At 40.1% G+C, this 21,150-nt stretch overlaps 1 long non-coding RNA gene across 1 annotated transcript; it reads right to left on the bottom strand.

Moving 5' to 3' along the window:
* Positions 1-708: 708 nt before the first annotated feature.
* On the bottom strand, positions 709-1,484 carry LOC106096986 (uncharacterized). Its single transcript, XR_001223323.3, has 3 exons — positions 1,394-1,484; positions 1,061-1,111; positions 709-825 (listed from the first exon to the last, which is right to left on the bottom strand). It is a non-coding gene; the product is annotated as an uncharacterized LOC106096986 (long non-coding RNA).
* Between the last annotated feature and the right edge of the window lie 19,666 nt (positions 1,485-21,150).

Raw genomic sequence — 21,150 nt, 5'->3', positions numbered from 1 at the left:
TTCTTCACATTACAGAATTGAGAAATAAAAAATTATACTGCACAAAATATACACAAAGTATATTGCACAATATTTTTTTCAATACTGAAACTTTTAAAAGGGTTTTGGGATATTTTTCTTTTGAGCCACTCTTGCTTTTAAAGAGCTTCATTATTTTAATTAGTTTTATTCAAAAATTTGAGTGAATGTTCATTCTAAATAATGTGTACACATTTAACAAAGGTGTAGGAAAAAACAAGACAAAAAAGCAGACTTTTTTGTGTTTTGTTTTCATTTGTTTAAAATGTTTTAGTTTATTTATAAATACATGTACAAATTATAAATGTATTTATTTTTCTGGTATTATTACTGAAAAGGGAAAAAAAGAGGCCTGATTAAATATCTTTCCTCTTCCTGTTATATTATAACATTGTGTTTCTTTTTCCAAATATAATAAGAATTAACAGTAACAACATTTGTGTTCTGACTCGGTTTCATTCTCGGCTGAGTCTGAGTGAAAGCACATCATTCACACACAAAAGCATCTTCATTATACAAAATAAATAAATAACAACTGGGATTTTTCAACATTAAGCAACAAATAAATGTAGCACATTTTTCATTTTTCACAATATTCATGGTGCAATGATCAGTTTTGGTAAATAGCATGATATGAGCGTGCAAAAAGCAAAAGCAATTGAAACAAAGTTTTAGTGTACAAAATATTACCTTTACTTCTACACCAGCAATCGTTGCTTAAGTACATTCCGAGCAACAGCACCAGAGCGTTCAATAAAGTAAAGCCAAGCATCCAATTGAGGTCATCAGAAGGGAAAAGGCTCGCCTCTTTGAAACAGTGTGGATTAAATGTTGAATGTAAAAAAAAAAAGTTAAAAGAGAAAAGGAAGATAAAATACCTGAAGGTTATAGAAGCTTATTCATCTATTATTTGCTAATGTGATTAACTTACTTATATCAGCCATTACCACAAAAATGTATTTTATTACTAACATCTCTAATCTGTATTTGACTGATGAAAGAAATAAAATGCTAAATAGAGGTGTGAATGGCAGGTGCTCACCAACTCTCTGATCCTGAACAACCAGCAGATTCATAATCATAATGGTCATCACTGAAGACATAAAAGAGTTGGTGACTCTTACAGGTACAAATAAAACATTTTGTTCCATATCATAACTTGTCCACTAGGCTATGGGCTAGTTCGTTTTAAAGTAAAAAGAAAACTAAATCATCACATTTTGGAATTTATAACTTTAACGTTTTTGTAATGTGGAATAAAGCTATGTGCCAAAGTTGATATCTCATAACCGTTTCATAAAAATGCAATCCTTTCTCTTAAAGCTATTTTTTTTTTCAAATATAATTTCTAAATCGAAATTGAGAAATTACTCACACAGTCTGATGCCGAGAGCTCTGACATCCATGCTGTTTTGCTGCAAACTGAAGACTGAGGTGTTACAGCAGTGAGCACGGGTGTTTTCCTGCTGGTCAAAGTGTTTTAATATCAAATGCAACTTCATGCAATGCAACAAAGTAGTTTTATGAAAGTAGTTTCCAGTGAGACCGATTTGGTCTTGTGACAACTCAAGCCCCAGTCATAGTGAAGTTCACTATTAATGGGTGTAACAAGTAACCACTTCAGACTTTTGCTGCATTTGACATTTTAAAGCAGGCTGGTTCATGTTTCCCACGCTTGCATTTTTACTTTGATGTTCATCACTAGCTTATAATGACTTAACTGAAGGTATAGTAGTGTCATTAAAGAACAACAAGATAAACTTAAATCTTGTTCATAGCTTACAGTATGTAAACTATACAGAGTATAAACTATGTACCAAATTCATATTTAATAAGATATTTCAACACATGAATAAATAAATGATAAAAATGAACAAAGTTTTCTTGGTGGCACAAGAGAAACATTAAGGAAGCATATGAGAGCCATCAATAGTTACAATCTTTAAAAAAATCTGTTTAATATATGATGCGATATTTCACATAATAAGTGAAATATCTCAGTTAACCCTTTTAAACCTCTTCTGGAACTTGCCAATCATTTTTGGCCACAAATCAATAAGCATGGCTATATAAGTTCATTCCATTCTCCCTGAGTACTTAAAGCGCCATATACAACATGCCACATTCACCCCATCAGACAAGCACTTTCTTCTGAACTGAATGCTTACTGACTACATTCATACTCCAATGGGTGCATTGGAGAGCAACTTGAGGTTAGTATCTTACCCAAGGATACTTGGCATGCAAACTGGAGGAGCCATGGATCGAACTACTAACCTTCCGGTCAGTAGGTGACCTCCTCTACCTCCTGAGCTACAGCCACCCTACTTTTTCAACTTAAAGATAGTTGAAAAAGTGTCAGGAAGAACACCTGCATAAGATTTCTTATACTAAGGGCAATAAGTATTAACAACATCACATGTAGCCACACATTTGATCGTTGAGTTCTTTGTTTACTGACGAGTGGGTTACTGTAGGTGTACTGCAGGACGATGCTCTGTGATAAAAGAAAGAGTTTTCCATGGTGTGTGGAGTGAGGACCCAAATGCAGACAGAACCAACAGGGGGGAAATGAACTTAATAGAAAGTGAGCCAATATTTTTGGCTGATTGTGAAATACATAATAAAAGCAAAATATAATGTGGGCACTGAAACCTACACTGGGAAAACATACTAGAAACTTGCAGCTTGGAGAAATAAGGGCAGGTGTACAGATGTTCTGACAAAGGACAAAGGAAAACGGACAGGAGAAGAAAAACTAAACATTATATTAATAGACAAGAGACTACGCACACAGCCTGACCACAGAAGACAATAGCACACTCAGAAAGATAGACATGACAGAGCTGAAAGAGAGGGAATGAGAGACAGAGGAACAGACAGAAACTGAGACCAAGAGCTTGATATCAATACACAGAGAGAGACAGAAACAGAAAGAGACCAAATAAACACAGAGACATGACCGGGGAAACAGATAGTCTTGTGGCCATCTTTATTTACATTTATAGAAAGTTGGTTGACTTTCAGTGCAACCGAACCGCCGAGAGTAAAGGTGCCAATGAACCATTGACAAAGTACACATAAGCAGACCACCCCGGTCAGGGCTTCGCCAGACACGAAGGCCAAGCCGGGGGGTGGAGGCAGCAGTCTGCAGACGCCAAACTGGCCCGTGCAGGACGCTGGATCCGAAGTGATCGGCCTCTCAAGGTCAGCCCGGGAACCGCGAGGCAGACTGCCAGGGAGCGCAGCACACCGAGCTGCCAAGTAGTATCCCGCTGGTCGCATAGGCCTACGACATGCGGGCAATGTCAGACACTATGGGCTGGAGCACTCTCACTCACCACAGTGAGGTCCGACTGGCATGTAAGCCGGCGAAGCGGGCAGCGCGCCAGGGGAGCACAGCCTACAGTAGCAGGTCAAGCTAGGGATGAGACCTGTCCATCCACAGAGCCGAAGCTGCCCCGTGCTGTCGACAGACAGGGAGGGGGGCTGGAAGCCTGCTGAAGTGGAGGGCTGAGCAAGGCAATGACCCAAAGGTCCACCCCCAGCACCGTCACTATGTGCTGTCCGCAGACAGATGAGCCTCAAGAGTGAACTTGAACAAGACACTCGAGGTCAGTCATAAAGTCCCAGCTCACTGAGCAGGCCTGTGCTGGCCGTGTAAGCCTGTGACACACAGGCAATGGACCAAACAGGGAGCCAGCGTTGCAGGCTGAAGAGCTCTCACTCACTGGCTGAAGAGTCAGACACAGCGAGGTCTGACAAGCGTGTACGGCACGCTGAAGGCCAAGCAGGGACTTAACCCGCAGGTCTGCCCCAGGGCCAAGCGGCTGCTAGCGCTGTCCGTAGACAGGGGAGCAGCAAGAGTGAACTCGAGGATGAGACACTTGTGCACAGCCGGTGCCACAGGCTGCAACACACACACTCGCAGGTTGAAGTATCAGACACATCGAGGCGCATAAACCTGCGAAGCTCTGGCAAGACACCAGGGAAAAACAGCCTGCAGCTGCAGCAGCAGCAGTAGCAGCATTAGCTCAAGCTGCAGTCTGAGCTGAGAAGCCGCACTGCTTGAGCAAAGACAGGAACCCCGCTGGTCGTGTGAACTGCACACTGCGGGCAACACGCCAGACAGAAAACTGACTACACTAGGCTGGAGAATTCAGCCTAGTGTAGCCAGGCTGGCGAACGCAGCTTACAGGCCGCGTTCGCCAGCCTGTAAGCTGGCGAACGCGGGCAATACGCCAGGAGAGCACACCCTACCAAGCCACTCGAGCACAGCAGCTGGCTATCGCCATGACAGAAACCCACAATATGCAGACGACGCTCCAGACGGCGAGTCGGATCCGCCGGCTGGAGAAACCGAGTCATATCAGATCGCCGCCTGGCACTAGCCAGTGACACAGTGCCAGGGAGAGAGAGCCTGCCGCAGCAGCTCATCCACTCAGTGGCTTCGTCACGAGGGCATAGCAGCCACTCTGCGCTGTACGTAGACAGGGGGCCAGGTCACATGGCCTGGAGCTGCAGTGCAGCCAGGGACGTGACTCGCTAGGGGTGTCAGCTCACTGAGTGGGACCTGCCGGCCATGTAACCCGCAACATTTGGGCAATCTGCCAGACAGAGAGCCAGCGCTGTAGACTGGAGAACTGTCAACTGCTGGCGCAGGCGCCAGATGCAGCGAGGCCCAACATAGCTGCTCTGCTCTATGTTGGTACAGGGCATTGAAGATGATAACAGTGGGTGGATTACATTCTTAAACTTAGTTACAGTGCTTTCAGAAAGACATCTACTGTGATAAAGTCTACTCTCCACTGCTGTGTAATCAATTATTGTAAATGTAAATGTTATCAGGAAATGATCAGACAGCAGAGGGTTTTCAGGAAACACTGTTAAATGTTCAGTTTCTATGCCATATGTTAAAACAAGATCTAGAGTGTGATTAAAGTGGTGGGTGGGTTCTTTTACATTTTGAGAGAAGCCAATTGAGTCTAATAACAGATTAAATGCCATGTTGAGACTGTCATTTTTAGCATCTACGTGGATGTTAAAATCACCCACAATAATTATTTTATCTGAGCTGAGCACTAAATCAGATAAAAAGTCTGAGACATCAGAGAGAAACTCTGTGTAAGGCCCAGGTGGACGATAGATGATAACAAGTAAGACTGGTTTCTGAGTTTTACAGCTGGGGTGGACAAGGTTAAGCATCAGGCTTTCAAATGACTTAAAAGTCTGTCTTGGTCTTTCGTTAATTAATAGACTGGTGTGAAAAATTGCTGCCACACCGCCCCCTCGGCCTGTGCTTCGAGGTTTCTGGTAGTTAGAATGACTCGGGGGTGTTGATTCATTTAAACTACCATAATCATCCTGCTGCAACCAGGTTTCTGTAAGGCAGAGTAAATCGATTTGTTGATCAATCATTAAGTCATGTACTAACAGAGACCTAATATTGATAATCCACATTTCACTGTTTTACTCTTTGGTTCAGATGTGGATAATGTATTGTTCTTCCGTTGTGATTTTTTATGTTTAAGTTTCTTGCTGGTTTTTGGGTTGTTTTTTGTCTTTTTGGGAGCTGACACAGTCTCTATGGAGATGGGTTTTTGGGGGGGTAGCAGGAGGAGAGAAGCTGCAGAGAGGCGTGTAAGAATGCAACTCTGCTTCCTGGTCCCAACTCTGGATAGTCATATTTTGGGGGGTTTAATAAATTCGTCCATATTTCTAGAAATGAGAGCTGCTCCATCCAAAGTGGGATAGATGCCGTCTCTCCTAACAAGACCAGGTTTCCTCCAGAAGGTTTGCCAATTATCTATGAAGCCCACATCGTTTCTGGGACACCACTCAGACAGCCAGCAATTTAAGGAGAACATGCGGCTAAACATGTCACTCCTGGTCTGATTGGGGAGGGGACCAGAGAAAACTACAGAGTCCGACATTGTTTTGGCAAAGTTACACACCGATTCAATATTGATTTTAGTGACCTCCGATTGGCGTAACCGGGTGTCATTACTGCCAACGTGAATTATGATTTTACTGAATTTACGTTTACCCTTAGCCAGCAGTTTTAAATTTCCTTCAATGTCGCCTGCTTCGGCCCCTGGAAGACAATTGACTATGGTTGCCGGTGTCTCTAGCTTCACATGTCTGAGAACAGAATCACCAATTACCAGAGTTTGACCCCTGGCGGGTGTGTCGCCGAGTGGGGAAAAACGGTTAGACACATGAACAGGTTGGTGGTGTACCTGGGGCTTCTGTTTGGTAAATGGTAAATGGACTGATTCTTATACATGCATACAACATGCCTCATTCACCCATTCACACCCACTCATGCAAGCACTTCTAAACTCAAGTGCAAATTATAACTACATTCACACACCGATGAATGCATTGGAGGGCAATTTGGGGTTAGTATCTTGCCCAAGGACACTTGACATGCAGACTGGGGAAGCCTAGGATCAAACCACCAACCTTCCGATCAGTAGCTGATCTGCTCTAGCACCTGAGCCACAGCCACCCCTGTTTAGGGGTGGCTGTTCTTAACAGTTCTTAACAGTCTGATAAGATTCTGTGTGCACATGTGTACCATGAGATGAGATGAAGCAGCGTCAACGTTATAATTTCCATTATAGCTTTAGGAAGTAGACTGCTCTGTTTCTTAAAAGTGCAAGACTTCACACCTTTAAATGTTCTTCTGAGACATGACCTGTTGCAAGTTCCTGTTCCTATCATTTAGCGAGACGCTCACTTCTGCTTTTCTGCATACCTCATACACACAGTTTAAGTTCATTGAAAGGTCATATGTCTATGTATGGTATAGATGGAAACACACACACACACACACATAACGACACACACAGAATACAGACACTGGTGATGTTGATATCCACTGATATGCCTGCTTAAGAATGTCACATGTATTTGTAATTGCATGTTCATGAATGATTGCATGCTGACAATAAAAAAGGGCTGTAGCGAAGGAATCAGTCGAAGTTGGCTAAGGACAGGTGAAGGCCTGGGCTGACTTCCTTCGCGAGCTACAAACTCAGAGAGTACCTTCTTGCCTTGTTTGTCATGCAGTTAGTGGTCTCGTGTTCCAGCGGGATTTTTTAGGCTTTCATAAAACCATCCATCCATCCATCCATCCATCTTCATCCGCTTTATCCGGGGCCGGGTCGCGGGGGCAGCAGCCTAAGCAGAGAAGCCCAGACCTCCCTCTCCCCAGCCACCTCCTCCAGCTTATCCAGGGGAACACCAAGGCGTTCCCAGGCCAGCCGAGAGATATAATCTCTCCAGCGTGTCCTGGGTCTGCCCTGGGGCCAGCTCCCGGTGGGACATGGCCGGAACACCTCACCCAGGAGGGTTCGGGCATCCTTGTCAGATGCCCAAACCACCTGAGCTGGCTCCTTTCAATGTGGAGGAGCAGCGGCTCTACTCTGAGCCCCTCCCGGATGGCTGAACTTCTCACCCTATCTCTAAGGGAGAGGCCAGCCACCCTTTGGAGAAAGCTCATTTCTGCCGCTTGTTTCCGTGATCTCGTTCTTTCGGTCACTGTCCACAGCTTGTGGCCATAGGTGCGGGTAGGGACGTAGATCGACTGGTAAATTGAGAGCTTCGCTTTTACACTCAGCTCCCTCTTCACCACGACGGACCGGTGCAGCGTCCGCATCACTGCAGGCACAGCACCAATCCGTCTGTCGATCTCCGGCTCCCTTCTCCCGTCACTCGAGAACAAGACCTTGAGATACTTAAACTCCTCGACTTTGGGCAGGAACTCGTCCCCAACCTGGAGTGGGCACTTGACCCTTTTCCAGCTGAGAACCATGGCCTCGGATTTGGAGGTGCTGATCCTCATTCCTGCTGCTTCACACTCAGCTGCAACCATGCCAGTACGAGCTGGAGGCCACCACCTGATGAAGCCAACAGAACCATGTCATGTCTAATTTTTAGAAATGTACAATTTCTATTTGCATTTCAAGTTATGAAAATGACTCGTTAAACATGTTTGTGGGTTTTACAGTAAAAATATAACTTTTTTCTACTCGGATTTTAATTTTTTTTTGTCTGAATTTAGATCAACTGTGCTAATATAGTACACGAAAATGACAAAATAACTCAAATTTCAGATATTTGAGGTTGTGCTGAAAATAATGATACCAAACAAGGCAAGAAAAATATATTTTAAAGGTGAAATATAGAGGTAAAATCAAAAGTAGTCAAAAACAGCCAATTATACCCTGGACCCCAGAGGGTTAAAAAATGCACTGTAATGTTGTCTCCATAATGCTGCGCTGTTATCTATCCCAGAAATACTTTCAAAAGTTGATGGTAGAGATGGTTTACAATTATTAAGAGTGTTCACCCCATTCCACAAATCTGTGACATTATTACACAGCATTTTCCTGGCCAAAGAATATATCCATTGGACCTCGCATGGAAAACTGCATAGACAGAATCGGAGCAGCTGTCTAAATAACAAAATTAGATTTGTTAAAAGGGTACTGGCAAGGTCCTCTCAGTAGTAGGGTCTGATATTTCAGCTTTTGTTACTCCAGAACATTTTGTGCAGTACACAGTAATTGCATTTGGTATGCGAAATGCACCAGCCACTTTCCAACGGCTTATGAACTCTGTGTTAGCAGGCATTTGCCAAAGCAGTAGTGGCATACCTCAGCAAGTGGGACACAGCTGGGTGTGCACCGTGAATGCGAAGGTGGAGGCTGTCCTGGGCTACCCTGTGCCTACAACAAGACAGGAGCTCAGGGGATTCTTGGGTCTAATGAGCTACTATAGATATTTCTGCCTGAATTTTTTGACAGTAGTGGCTCCTGTAAATCATTTCTGCAGTCCAAAGGAATCCTTCATATTAACTGCAAAGTGTCAACATGCATTTGACTGTGCCAAGTCTCTCCTTTGCAGTGCCCCTGTACTGGCCGCTCTGGACTTCAGCAAGGACTTCAAGCTTGAAGTGGATGCAAGTGCTATTGGCGCTGGGGCAATACTGCTACAGGATGGAGAATTGCATCAGTCACCCAGTGTCCTACTTCTCAGCTATGTTTAAGCCTCACCAACTTAACTACTCCACGATTGAGAAAGAATTACCCATGTTGCTTGCATTTCAGCATTTTGACGTTTACGTTACACAACTCCTGTTATGGTATATAGCGACCATAACCCTTTGCTATTTCTAAAGAACATGTATAACCATAACCAGAGACTGATGAGGTGGGATTTGCTGGCTCAAGAATACAATCTAGACATCAGACACAAGAGGTGTGTGGATAATGAGATAGCTGATGCATGGAGTGTTGACCTCCCACTGAACAGTAAAATGTAATAAAATGAAATAAAAAGACTGTCATAGAGAGGCAGAATTTCTCAGAAGTAAATATGGGCTAAGATGGAGGCTGTTTCTACTAATCGTGGAAAAACTTCAGAAAAAAAGTGCAAAGACTTTGAGTTCTCCTTCAGTAACGTCTTCTCGGTGGGTTGTTCTTACTTTTAGGTGGAGGAGGACTGATCGCTGCTATTGCTGCAGTGGGTTTCTTCATCCTGCTGATCCTGGGTGGAGGAGGTGGGTACTAGCTTAGACAGAGGTCAGTCTCTGACAGAGCATTTTTATCAGAGCTTTACAGTTTCTGTTGTTCCGTCACTGCCATGAAGTTTGTTAAACTTGTGATATTCAGTTATGTTTTGTTTTAAACAGAGTGATATGGGCAGAAATCTGTGCCATCAGAAACTGAATTTGAATAAGTTAAATTTGAATTTGAATTGCTCGGATTGAATCTGAATTGTAACTTGAATAAATGCTTTTGAAAACTGAATTTGAATTAGTCTAATTTGAAATTGAATTTATGGTTTGAAAATGATCATCACTAAATTGAAATTGAATTTTATATTTTGAAAATGAATTCATTTGCTTTGAAACTGCATTTTATCCTTTAAAAATTCAGCTCTTGAATAATTTCAGTTTCACTCTCACCATTTAGTTTCAGTTCCAAAATTCAGTTTTTTGGGACTTACATCCGGTTCCGGTTCAAGCGCAGATTAGTAGAACTACATTTTGCTAGCGGACTGAAAGTGTTACTAACGGGAATCTATAGCGTCTTGAGCTGAATTAAGACTTCAGAAGTCATTCGTCATGTCAAATGACCAGCGGATAAACTCTCAAGTTGGTAATAAATGTATTACATGTATAAGAACAAGCGTCATGTTAACAAATGATAGCCGTACAGTAACTTTCATGCTTATTGTAGCTGTTTGCTAAAAACGCTAATTTAGCGTAGTTTGCCCTGAATTCAGATTTGACAAACAAATATGATCGACTGTTTCTAGTAGAAATCCAAAGTTGTCATCTTGTACCCTCTCAGAGCCCTGTATGCTTGCAGAGACCCCTACAGTAGGGAAACATGCAAAACGGTGTCCAAACCTTTGTATTTGAGCTTTATTTATGTCTTACACAGCATCCCAACTCTTTAGCTAACTTAATAACTTTAGCTAAAGTGAATAGTTAGTCTAATTCATTAGTGCAGCATTACTGGATCACCTCTGTTTGAAGACACTAGAGGTCACCATTTGATTTCTTTGTTAAACCAGTAAACACACTGACACTAGCTGTGTTCCAGTTCAGGGTCTGCATCCTTAATCCAGCCTTAATCCTACAGAGAATAAGATGATTTTATAGATAATTAAAGTCAGTAATATATCTACAAACACAACAAGCTGAAAGTCAGTGAATGCTGCTCGGTTTCAGTCCCGAATATCACTGCACTGTTAATGCTATGCTATGTTATGCTGTGCTATGTTAATGCTATGCTAATGCTATGTTATATTGCTGCCTGCCCGTATGGAAAAGATATATATAAATCTTATAAAGTTTGTATTTGTCTTGTGTGAAACTTTTATGAAAAGCATACAAGAGTAAAAAAAAACAGATATAAGATCCCTTGAAAAATTATATAAATGAAACTTGTATGTTTTGGATACTTACTAAAATAATATATGAAAGTAATGAGAAAGTGGCCACTTTCATGAGTAAATCATATAAGCCTTATATGATTCACTATATGAAGTAGGCTACATCTTATGCAAGTCTTTTATAAGTTTTTTTCTATTTCTTTTCCATATGGGTATGTTCGGTGGTGTTGAGCCAAACGGACTTCAACGTTTGTTGGAACAAGCTGACGGTTCGCTCGTTAAGCTGAAAGAAAGATGCTTTAATCACATGTGTCCACTGTACAATTTTGGGAACTCTTCTCGTGAATGTATCGGGGCAGAATGGACCTAAAAATAAATTTCCATGTTGTTTTCAGTTCTATGAAGCTTTGAGTATTTTGGATTAGTAGCACTGCTGTGTTTGTTGCATCATATTGCTGTAATTGTTTATATGCTTTATATATGCTGAGGTAAGTTGATCTATAGTGTTACATCATATTCTATAAGGATGTTATGTGTTTGTAGACTTTCTGCCCAGTTTGATCTATTTAGCAGAAGTCGGTCTGTTTAAAAGTTAAAAAGTAAAGTTTGTTTTGTGTCATTTTCCACGTATTGTGTTTGCTTCTGGGTCCAGCTTGTGTATTAGAACTACGGTTCATGACAGACATAATATTCCTTGAACAGCGTAATCCCAAACTCAGAAGGCCATGACGATTGTAAGTACATTCTACCTGACACACAGTAGTAAAAAACACATGCACTCACACATATACATGTAGAAAATATAGAATACAAAGCACTGAATGTGAAGAGCAGGAAGCCACTACATTAACGCACACTGCCATCTTTGATTTAATGAAAGTTACATTTACATGATGTTGAACATAAGTTAGTTGTTGTAGCTCCAATTTTCCCATAGTGAAGTAGACCCAGCAGCGGCAGCAGAGCCACCATCACAGTGATGAACACAGTCTGTAAGATGAGGTAAACATTACAGCTGGGCTCTGATGAATCTGCTTAAACACATAAAGATAACCAAAGTAAGTACAAAAATGTAGTTTTTAAAAGATGATTCATTTATTAATGGAAATAAAAGCTATCTAAACCTACCTGGTTCTAGCAAAAAAAAAGAAATTGGCCCACTCTTGTTTGCAAAATTGTTTAACCCTCTGGGGTCCAGGGTATAATTGGCCATTTTGACTACTTATGATTTGATCTCTATATTTCACCTTTAAAAGCTGTTCATCTTGCTTTTTTTTGTATCATTATTTTCAGCACAACCTCAAATATCTGAATTTGGAGTTATTTTTTCATCTTGACATACTGTATTAACACAACTGATCTAAATTCTGACAAATAACATAAAATCCTGTCACCGATTAGTAGGCAGAGGACTCACTCGCAGGATTCTGAAGTTTAGAGTGAGGTGAGGGTTTATTCACAATGTGACACCAAGTGAGAATATATACATATATACAGTGGAAAAGATAACATGGAGCTCCAAGAAGTAGGGCGGGGTCCGAAGGGAAGATCCCAGACGGGGGTACACACACACTCCTCTTCAACCTGATCCGTAACTCTCTCCAAAAAGCTCACGCTCACTCACACACATCCACAGAAATCCAGACGGCAGGGAAGATGGGCAGGGAGTCTAGAAGGCCTGTAAACAGAGGAAAACAATGTCAGGAGGAAACTCTAGGAGATCACAAGGAACACTTTCATAGGCTAGGCTACACTGACACTAGGTAGTGTGATGATCCAGCGAGAAAGCAACCTCTCTTGCCATCTTAAGTAGTCTGCCAGGATCAGTGTGAATGAGCCACAGGTGCGTGTTCAGGGCGGGTTCAGAGGCGGGGATGGGAGAGGTTAACCTCTCCAGACCTCTCCAGATCTTGAGAACAAAATCCAAGTTAAATTTTTAAAAATATTTTTTACTGTAAAAATCACAAATATGTTTAACGAATCACTTTCATAACTTGAAATGCAAATACAAATTGTACATTTTTAAAAATTATGCAACAAGGTAAACAACAAAGTTATATGGTACTATTTACCTAAAAATGCAGCCAAAGCCTCAGGCATTTTTTATATAACCATTTAAATCTATTTACAGAACAATCAGGTGTTCTGTATCAAATTAGAAGGCACACAAATTATTTGCGCCAGTCCAAAAAAAAAAAATAGTTTGTGTTTACTATAAGACCTGCAGTGATAAAACCTGCAGGTCTGACAACAGGAGGTGTATCACTCCTCCCATTTTTTAGCTTTAAGCGGAGAGTGTTGGCTAATGCTGTCTGTAGAAAACACTGTTTTTACCGTTGATTCCTGCTGTAAACGCCACTGTTTTATTCAGAAAGAAAAGCACCACGTGTAGTTTTGATCATAACTCTGGTTTTACGCCCATCGACACAATTCAAAAACTGGTATATAGTTTAAAGTCGACACAAGTTGAAACAAAAACTCTTGGTCGCTGCATGTTATTGCTGTGCCGTCTTAAACGGGTCATGTGATTTTGACGCGCCAGCATGTCCGTCGACCCCAGAGGGTTAAGCAGCATATTCTTTTTTTTTGACACACTGGAGGGGTTTCAAGCATAAATGGCTTGTTTAACGTTATGTCAAGCATCTCAAACAGATTAAGGTCCAGAGTTTGACTAGACCACTCCAAAACCTTTGTTTTGATGTCAGTGACTTTGTTACTTTGAGTGTCCTACTGTTTTTTTTCGTAGTCTATCATTACTTGTTGAGATCTTTTAGCGTATTTCACTTCATCAGAGGATTTCTATTTAAGTGAGTCAGCAGGTCTAACTGCAATGAGGGATGGGTGCGCCATGTAAACGCAAATCCTGTTTAAATTTAATGAATCATTTGTTGTAAAATATTTTTTGTACAACACTGTGTTTTATCTTGTACTAGACCACATTTCAGTTAGAGACATGCTTGTTAGGCTCACCCAGAAGGTGATGCGTCTGTTTGGGGAAAAAATGTAATGCAACAGTTTTAGATTAATGGTTGACCACAGTGAGTGTGTGCGTGTGCATGCTGTAACGACTCTTTTCTTGTAAACAGCATTTATACACATAAAAAGACAACATACAGGTCAAGTCAGGTGCTTTTATTAGCACTCAGCCTCATATCTACTTATAAACATGTGCGTCTGGCAGCCAGATTTGTCTAACTAACTAGACAAAAGTTATCACAATTTATAAACATGGAAACCAAAACCAAATGAAAATTTTTCAATTACAAAATTTCTCACTGAGATGTGATTATGTCTTCAATCAGTTCACTCTGCAACCTGCAAGATAGAATGGTATAGAAAAAAATAAAAATTAACTAAAGCAAACAAAAAACATAGAAACAATTTTTGTATTCTGTACATTAAACAGCCAATTTTAACTTCAACGAGTAGTTGCCAAACGTGTATTGTCATTTTTGATGTAAAGTATATTTTTCTTATACTCTGAACTGATTTTTTCAGGATTTTTTTCTACATACGTGTTTTTTCATGGCAGCATTATTTAACACACACGTTTGAGAATGAGTATATAAGCTATATACAGTGGTGTGAAAAAGTGTTTGCCCTCTTCCAGATTTCTTAGTTGGTATTAGTTGGTATATTTTGTATTTTTGTTACACGTAAATGTTTCAGATGAAATACATTTAAATAGATAACACACTTAGATAACACAAGTAAACACAAAATGCAGTTCCTAAATAAAGGTGTTACTTTTAAGAGTGAAAAAAGCCAAACCTACATGGTACTGTGCCTTTCGAAGGTCATACCACAGTAACTCACTTCAGGTCAGTATTGAGGTCAGGACTTTGACTAGGCCACTCCAAAATCTTCATTTAGTCTTTCTTAAGCCATTCAGAGCTGGACTTGTTTTGGATCATTGCCCTGCTGTAAAACAGAAGTCTGCTTCACTTGGGGTCACGAACAGATATCCGGACCGACCTTAACTGAAACATGAGGCCTGTGGTTCTTTAATGTTGTTCTTTGAGTTCTTTTGTGACTTCCTGGATGATTGGTTGATGTGCTCTTGAAGTAATTTTGGTAGACCAGTAACTCCTGGGAAGATTCACCACTCTTATAGGATTTTTTCCATTTGTGTAATAATGGCTCTCACTGTGGTTCATTAGTGTGCCAAAGCATTAGAACTGGCTTTGTTACCCTTTCCAGACTGATAGATTTCAGCGGCTTTGTTTCTCCGGTGTTTCTTTAGATGATGATGATGTTGTTGTTTTGTTTTGTTTTTTTAAGTTATTTCTTGATTCAACAGGTCTGCCAGTAATCAGGCCTGAGTACTGTTAGTGAAACTGAACTTTCCCAGCTTTCCGAACAATGTGATTAATCACATTTAATTCATGAGTTAACAAAAAGGGCAATCATTTTTCACATAGGACCAGGTAGGTTTGTATAACTTTTCTCCCTCAATCAATGGAATTGTTAATTAAAAATTGCATTTTTTATTTACTCGAGTTATCTTTGTCTATTATTAAAATGTGTTTGATGATCTGAAACATGTTATTATGAAAATGCAAAACACTAGGAAATCAGGATGGGGCCAAAACTTATTCACACCACTGTATATCTATATTATAACACTGGAGTTAGCATTGGAGTGTCTATGAAACCCATTCATCCCATTTATTCATCTTCATCACATATTATCTGAATGCAACACATAAGGCATAGCTGCCCCCAGTCTTACCATCTGTATTGGAGAATAAAAGGGATCCTCTGCTACGGGTTGGTTTATACCTGGTGAGGGGATCTTTGTAGTGGGTTCTGACTCTGCTTTGATAATAGATGGAAATAAATTAGTTGGTAACCCATATTTTTATATAATAAAACACTTGTTATGTGACGTTTCTGTTGTTGCTTAATCTAAGCATCATTATTAAATGGCTTTTAATCACAATGAGTCTCACCTTGTGGTTGAGTGTCACCCTGGGCTAAACTGTAGTAAATGGATCTAGAAGACAGTTCATCTTCATCTAATAGAATGAAACCGAAAGAAACAATGGGAGTGAAAAGATAGGAAACCATAATAACATTATGGCTTTTAATCACAATGAGTCTTACTTTGTGGTTGAGTGTCACCCTGGGCTAAGCTGTAAATAGGTCTACTGGACAGTCCATCTGATGGAGAGAAACAGTGAGAGTGAAAGAATAGATGACCACAGTAATATCAGTGACAATGACCAAGGATTGCTAACCTCTATATTCAGTGGTTTTAATTTAAGGTTTTAGGGAAATGTTGAATTCAGTTCTATAGGAAAATTACATTAGTTTGCAACCCAATTTTTATGTAATAAAACAATTAGATTGTTTCAAATACTAGGTGATATTTCTGCTGTTGCTTAATCATAGTGTCACTATTAAATGACTTTTAATTACAGTGACTCTTACCTTGTGGTTGAGCGTCGCTCGGGACAAAGCTGTAGTAAACTGGTGTAGAGGACAGTGCAGGACTATTTTCTGATAGAGAGAAACAGTAAGAGTGAGGGGATGAATAACCACAGTAATATCAATGACAAGAATCCATGTTTGCTATTTACTATAGTCGTTCATTTTCATTTAATATTTTGCAACAATTCACATTCACAGTTAGATAAGAATTCAGCTTTTTGGTTAGTTAGAAATAAAATAACTAAAGCTAAATTATAAAGTTAAATTAGCACATAATTATATATAAATATTTATGTAGTCTTTAGTGACTGCTCTATCTGCCAATAGCTGGTGAATTATAAAGACATATTTATCGCAGATAGAGCAGTCGCTCTACTAGTTGCCATCATGGAAGGACAAGCCCCTGCATGGCGTGTAACACTGGCAAATGGAAGGAGTGGTTGACATCCAGAAATCCAACAAGTGGCTGTACAAAGCCGGACTGAAAGACAGAATGTCACAGCTAACGGAGTGAGCCGTGTGGAGGAAATAAATGAGGATCCAAGTGCAGGTACTCGCTAAGATGTGAAGGTGGTTTATTGCAAAATAAAACACAAGGTGGAAATGGCAAAACAGAACTAAAGCTAAGCTATACTGGGAAAAACTAAACTACAGGACAGCAAACCTAAATATGAACATGAACATAAACATGGGCAAGCAGAGGCACATGAAGGTGGACAGCAGGGTGAACACACGGTGGACTTAAATACAAACAGAAGAACACAGGGCGATTACACACAGGTGGGGAACACAGCTGGAAGTAATTGACAAGACGAGACAGAGGAAGCAAAACTGAATACACTCACATGGAACATGGACCTTCACAATTAGACAGAAAACAAGAAACAAGCCTGTCAAGTGTGGCCTAGAGATCTTCTGGGTTTGTGATGCACACATCCCCAATGCAATATCTAGAATGTTTTCACAGGGACGCAAATAGGGAAAGAAGTTCAGAAGAATGTGAGGGAAATCACTGTCCAGCATTTGTGCAGTAGACAAGACAAGATGCAACATCACCACAGTAAAATTTTTCTCCAGCATGGGTTTTCCACAGTGTCTTCAGGAAACACTATTGTAGGGACTCTCCAATAGGACAAGCCGGTCCTCTGATGAAGGCTACTGAGATCTTGAAGCTTTACAGCACAGAGTTTGCATTCAATGGCAGCACGAAAGAAGTTGTTGTTATACTCCCAAGCACGATGTGTCGCAACAGAATGGTGAATGAAAATACCAGAAAGGGAAATAAAACCCTACAATTTATCAAATTCTATAAGAAGACCAAAGCTGTACATACAATGGACCAGATGGTTGACACTTATACCTGCAAGTGTAAAACATAGAGGTGGCCCATGGTGTTGTGGTACAACCTGCCAGTGCCAACCTGAGCACCCTGAATTTAACAGAGGTATCATGAGTGAATGATGATTCTGCCTCACTGAGCTCTCGAACAAGCTTACCACTCCACATATGAGAAGTCAGCTGGGAGGTTCGCCCCAAAGGCACTGAAGGAATGGGAAGGTGTGCGGTGATAAAAGCCACAACTCAGCCACATGAAAAGAGCAGACAGGGCCAACCAAAGGCACCAAGATTTCAGTTTCAAATAACACACATAATTTGTTAAAGTCAGCAGTCCATGTGGAAAATGCAATGCATCTGTGTGCAGTGATTAAAGCCAGAAACAGGTAAACTGTCAAAGCTCCATATAGTGAGGGGACAAAGCAAGAAAAGATAAAACAGACAGGCATTGTGTGGACAGTTACACACCTAAATGGGGGTAACTCTCTCTCTCTCTCTCTCTCTCTCTCTCTCTCTCGCACATACACACACACACACACAAACACACACACACACACACACACACAAATGGATGTTGACATTGTTCTATTGCTGTTGTGTCATTTTATGACTTAAATATGACTGTGTACCACGCTATGTACCACAGGCCTTCAAGCTGGCAGTAGTTAAACTGTTACTTAATAAGTCATCTCAAGACCCAGTGGTCTTAGCTAATTATAGGCCAATCTCCAACCTTCCTTTCATTCTCTGGATACCATTATCTTGGACTCCAGTAACACTGTGAGGAATCTTGGAGTCATTTTTCACCAAGATATTCTTCAATGCACATATTAACCTAAAACTCTACTTTTAAGATTAGGCTTCAAACTTTCCTTTTTGCAAAAGCATATAGTTAAGGCTGGATCAGGTGACCCTGAATCCTCCCTTAGTTATGCTGCAATAGACGTAGGCTGCTGGGGATTCCCATGATGCATTGAGTATGGTTTTTCAGTCACCTTTCTCACTCACTGTGTGTTAATAGACCTCTCTGCATTGAATCATACTTGTTATTAATCTCTGTCTCTCTTCCACAGCATGTCTTTATCCTGTCTTCCTTCTCTCACCCCAACTGGTCGCAGCAGATGGCCCCGCCCCTCCCTGAGCCTGGTTCTCCTGGAGGTTTCTTCCTGTTAAAAGGGAGTTTTTCCTTCCCACTGTCGCCAAAGTGCTTGCTCATAGGGGTCATATGATTGTTGGTTTTTCTTGGTTTCTTGGTTGGTTTTATTATTATACGGTATACCTTACAATATAAAGGCCTTCAGGTGACTGTTGTTGTAATTTGGCACTGTATAAATAAAATTAAAAATTGAATTGAAATTAATTATCCAAAAAGGTGTTCATTGAGTTTTTAACTCGTATACCGTTTAAGTGCTCTATCATTTTTATCAGATTAGATTAAAAAATAAAAGTAGTATTTACTTAAAAATTTAAGTTGAAATCATATGCATATCAGAAGTCTTACTTCATAACACATGTAAACTTTCTGAGCTGTATAAGAAAACTCAAAGCTCTCACTGTAGATGCACAACATTTGAAAGAGACTTAGTGCCTGTGTGGTTTTCATTTGAGGCATACGTTCACTAAGCCCAAATTATTACTAGCATCTGCACATTTATAAATAACACATACACACTGAAGAAACATTCAGCCAGTACACTTTTTTTTTCTGCTTACGACGTCATAGAAAAACTCTTGTGCTACTGTGGTTGAAAACTCAGAAACATACCTTTCTTCTTCCTGTTTTTTCTTACAGCACCACATGTTGCTCTACCTGCATTCACTCTACTGGCCTCTATGGACACGGAAACACAAAACATTAAAACATTGATAAACTACGGCTTATAGTAACTAGATATTAGTGTTGCATATAACAGACATGTTGATATAAAAAAAGAGTCTAATCAGATAATACATCTCTTGGGCTCAGAATAATCTGCTAAATATCATCATCATAATTATTATTTGAGCTTCTGACATAAAATAATTTCTCAAATATGAGGTAGAGAAAGTATTTGATATAAACATTACTTGTGTTCCACTGAACATTAAAAATAAACGGATAATATTAACACAGTATCTCTGCTGTGACCTGTTTGATCCTCAGTTGTGCCTTAACCATCTACTTTTGTTGACTGACAGAGCAATGCACAAGAAAAATGAACAAGATATCTTTCAAACATTATATGTCAAATGCAGTTATTACTTTTAATTTTTCCATGTCGCAATAATTAAGGTGCCTTGATTCCAGATTACTGTTGCTAAGAAAACATTTTTGGTTGAACAGCACATGAGAGTGCAGCATAGCAAAACAAAAGCAGTGAATCCAAAGTTTTGCATGAAAAGACAATTTTTCAGTATTTTGTTTACCTCTGTCACACTAACCTTTGCTAAAGTGATACAGTCCCATGGTCACAATCAAGAGAAATATAAATAAAATGGTGGCAGTGATCCAAGGTGTGGCAGCAGGGGAGGAAGGACCTGCCTCTTTGTGACTGTCTGGATTAGTAGTTGAATTCACATTTTGAGAGTCTAAATGACAGTTTGAAAAGAGAGAAGAGTTGATTTAAGAGAAACAAAAAACAAATGTTCATTTTCAAATATTCAGTATTTGTTCAGCCTGACACATTTAAATTAGCAATGTGTCAGGTTCAACAGCTTTGCTTTACTTTCATTTATCTTTGCGTCTCACCTGTGATGTTCAGCGAGCTCTCTGGTGATTCTCCAGCTCCTGAGATGTTACACTTGTAAAGTCCCTCGTTTGATTTTGAAACTCTGTGAATGGTCATGTTTCCTGTGGAGCTTCTATAGATGTGACCTCCATCTTTGTAGAAATCAGCTGTAAAGTTGGAGGAAATAGTTTTGTTTCTGCAGCTCAGAGTCACAGTTTCTTCCATTAACACATGAACAGCAGGACTCTCCAGGATCACAGGACCATCTGAAATTACAAACATTTGACATTTATTTAATATAATGAATTAAATAGGAAGCAATATTAGATTATACTCAATATTAAGTAATTAAAATTTATCAAACGCTGTTGTTCTTTCTTTATTTTTCTTCAAACGTACTAGTGACACAGATGTTGATAATGTTACTTCTTATTCCTCCTCCAGTCTCATACCAGTACTCTCCACTGTCGTCTGTATAAAGAGTTTTCATCTTGCAGGATGATCCTGTTGGTGTCTTCACGTTAGTTCTGTTACATGATTTTACTTTCCCTTTGAATTTCTGCACAACTTCACAATAATCGACTCCTTCACAGTAAAATGTTACTGATTCATATTCAAGGAACTGCAATCTGTTTGGAACAACACGAAGAGAAACTGCGTCTGAAACAAAGTATAAAGAAAGAGTCAGTTTAGAATTTTAATACTAAAACTGCTGTACTATACTGCCGCAATGACTAAAGAGTAA

This window comes from Oreochromis niloticus, linkage group LG3 (assembly GCF_001858045.2).
Source record: "Oreochromis niloticus isolate F11D_XX linkage group LG3, O_niloticus_UMD_NMBU, whole genome shotgun sequence".
Taxonomy (NCBI): Eukaryota; Metazoa; Chordata; class Actinopteri; order Cichliformes; family Cichlidae; genus Oreochromis; species Oreochromis niloticus.
Note: the sequence above shows the minus strand (reverse complement) of the source record. Positions and strands in the feature narration are given on the sequence as shown.